Raw genomic sequence first — 3,379 nt, 5'->3', positions numbered from 1 at the left:
GCCAGGAATTTCATCCACTTACAGCTGTACTGAGCTCAATACCTTGTATTTGACTAATCAGCCTCCACAAAGGCATCCAATCTTCATTGGAAGACTTCCTGAGATGGAGGAGCCTCCACTTCCATTGGTAGTTTGTAAACCTTTGCACCAGCCTTACTGAACCATTTCCAGTGGCTATTGCCAGCTCCAGAGTTAGGGAAGGGGCAAAGTTAAGGTTGTGTTGCAATTGTGGCATGTTCTTGACCTCTGCATGGCTGTAGTTTATGGGTATTTAATTACCTTTAATTTTTTAATTGATTCCCCCACCCCACCCCCCATAACTATGTCTACCCTAGAGCTTTTCCCAGCATAGCTGTGTTGGTCAGCGGGGTGATTTTTCACACCCCCATCAGACAGAGCTAGGCTAGCAAAAAGTTTAAGTGCAGACTGGGCAAGAAAGTGGGTTTTTTAGTTGAGAACTTTAAACTATTAATCTTAACACAAACATTTTGGTATAAAAGAGCAAAGCTTCCAAGAGGAACTTCTGCCGAATGCAAGAAAAATGCACAACACACGTTGTGTGAAAGCTATCGGCGCTCGGGCTCAGGCTTCAGTTCATGGGTGTCGTTCAGGTTCAGTGGCCGCAGTCCATCCCCTTGAGCAAACCTTTCCCTGGCCCAGCAGATTGCTGGCAACCCTCGTGCAGTTCATAGGGACATAGTCTGGCAGCACGTGTGCATTTCCAGATCAGCGACTGCTCAGTTTGGCTTGTGCTGCTCTGAGATTCCAGATTCATTAGCTATTGGCTTTCAGAGCTGGTTTCCTGCAGAAGACAGGGGTGTCCTGTATTAACAGATCAACGCCAAGTGACTGTGATCAGTCCACGGACAATTAGAACCACAGTTTCAGCCCCAGCTGTGTGCAAAAAACATTTCAAGACCAAGATGATTTTTGTCAAAAGCTGCCTAGGGTGGTGGGGCGGAATCTCAGGAACATCTTGAACCAGTCACCCCATACTGGGACCAGTAACCCGTCCATGAATGACCATAGAAACCAGCACATTTCAAGGCCATCTGAATGCACCTGTGGAATTGAGGGTAGTTAGAATAGTTGGTTTTTATGCAGAAAATGATGCTTCTGTGGACTAGCTATTGCCTCTGGGGGAGGTGGATGACCTACCCCGGCAGCAGAACCTTCCCGTTGCCGAGTATCTACACTGATCCACTACAGCACTCCAGTCATGGTGTCTCAAGTGTAGACAAGCCCTGAGATATGACATTCGGTGACACCCCTCGTCCCTCCTATTCCTCACTGCGCTGAATCCCACCAGCCCATGCTCACCGGTCCCGGCTCTCCTACAACTCCCCCGTTCTCTCGGGGTTTCTCTCTGGGATGAAGAAGCAGGGTCCAGGGTAACTTCCCCTCTGGCTGGGGCCTTAACTTCCTGGAACACAGAGTTCCTGTCTCTGTGTTTTAGGAGCCCCTTTGCTGAGCAGTGTCTGGCTCTGTGTGTTCCCAGCAGAGATGGGGAGAGTTAAATCCCTCCTGCACCTGGGGAGCTGCCCTCAGCCTTTCCCTGTGGTAAAATGGGCTGGGGTTAAAGTAATAGAAATGTCCCACAAATTCCCTGATCTCCCTTGTTTTCTTTCCCCTGAGCAGGGTGTCCAGTTTCCAAACCTGATGTGATCTCCCAGCTGGAACGAGGGGAGGAGGCATGGGTCCCGGATCTTCAGGGCTGTGTGGAAGGAGAGATCCCCAGAGGTGCCTGCACAGGTGAGGGATCATTAAACCAACACAAAGCTCTCAGTGCCTGAAGGAAACAGCTGGGAGTCCCTAAAACACTTGTGAGCTCTCGGGGTTCAGGAGTATCCCCAGGAGGCCGTGTATCCTCAGGGCAGCTGTTGCTCATGGCTTCCTGATCATCCTGACTGACACCTGGCAGAGCTCCCTCCCTGAGGGGATGTGGAGGCAGAATTGTTCCCCTCCTCTCTCCCCTATGGGGAAGAGTTGTGGAGAATCCAGCTACTAGGTTTCTTTTCTGTCTCTCCAGCTCTAATTTTGGTTTGTTTTCCCCTTTCCATCCCTGTGTCTGAGGTTTCTCTCTCTGTCCCAGAAGGTGCTGGGATGGTGAGTGAGGAGAAGAAGCAGAATCCTCAGCAGGAAGATTCTGAGCAAGTGGCACCACATGGGGGATTATCGCACGGCTCCAGAGGGAATGTGTCCCGGCATTGTGTGCAGGGCAAAGCCTGTGAGAGTCAGTACAGGCCAGAGAGGTCGCAGAGAAACCAGCCAGCGGAGAAAGTAGGTAACTCCATTAATTGTCAGGGAACTCACCAGGACCTTCTGGAAACCACAGCCCAGCCGAGAATACCCACAGGAGAGAGAAAAAACACATGCACTGAGTGTGGAAAACATTTCACTAACCACTCAGGCCTTTTAAAACATCAGAGAATCCACACAGGAGAAAGACCCCATGAATGCAGTGAGTGCTAGAAAACCTTCACTCTGAGCTCTACCCTTAGTAACCATCAGAGGATCCACACAGGAGGGAAACGCTAGGAATGCTGTGAGTGTGGGAAAAGCTTCACTGTCAACTCAGACCTTATTGGACATCAGAATATCCACAAGGGAAAGATACCTTATCAGTGCTCTGAGTATGGAAAAACATTCACACAGAGTTCAGCACTAATTACACATCAGAGGATCCACACTGGAGTGAGACCCTATGAGTGCCATAAATGCAGAGAAAAATTCAGTGTCAAGACAGCCCTCAATACACATCAGAGGATCCACACGGGAGAGCGCCCCTATGAATGGCGTGAATGCGGGAAAGTGTTCTGTCAGAAATCAACCCTAATTACACATCAGGCAAGGCATACAGGAGAGAGACCCTATCAGTGCAGTGGTGCTTCATGAACGGCAAGGCCCCGAATCCCAAGGACTAACAATGGCTGCAGTAGACTGTATTGCATCCAGTTTTCACCCCTCCTCTCCACCACTTCAGAAAGGCTGTGGACAAATTGGATCGAGTCCTGCGGAGGGCAACGAAAATGATCAGGGGGCTGGGGCACATGACTTACGAGGAGAGGCTGAGCGAATTGGGCATGTTTAGTCTGCAGAAGAGACGAGGGATGGGCATTTGATAGCAGTCTTCAACTACCTGAAAGCAACGGGGGATTGCAAAGACTATGGAGCTCGACTGTTCTCAGGGGCAGCAGATGACAGAACAAGGAGCTCTATGGGCTCTAGTTCAAGTGGGGCAGGGCTAGGTTGGAGATGAAGGAAAACAATTTCAGTGGGAGGGTGGTTACCTCGGGAGGTGGTGGAATCTCCATCCCTTGCAGTTTTTCAGGTTCGTCTTGACAAAGCCCTGGCTGGGACGATATAGTTGGGGTTGGTC

General features: G+C 50.1%; 1 long non-coding RNA gene across 1 annotated transcript; it reads left to right on the top strand.

The window, feature by feature from the left end:
* Nucleotides 1–8: 8 nt before the first annotated feature.
* Nucleotides 9–2,628, top strand: LOC122172834 (uncharacterized). Its single transcript, XR_006173397.2, has 2 exons — nucleotides 9–1,752; nucleotides 2,096–2,628. It is a non-coding gene; the product is annotated as an uncharacterized LOC122172834 (long non-coding RNA).
* Nucleotides 2,629–3,379: the final 751 nt, after the last annotated feature.

Source organism: Chrysemys picta, unplaced genomic scaffold (genome assembly GCF_011386835.1).
Source record: "Chrysemys picta bellii isolate R12L10 unplaced genomic scaffold, ASM1138683v2 scaf4890, whole genome shotgun sequence".
NCBI lineage: Eukaryota > Metazoa > Chordata > Testudines > Emydidae > Chrysemys > Chrysemys picta.
The sequence above is the reverse complement of the archived record's forward strand: the minus strand, read 5'-3'. Positions and strand labels throughout refer to the sequence as shown.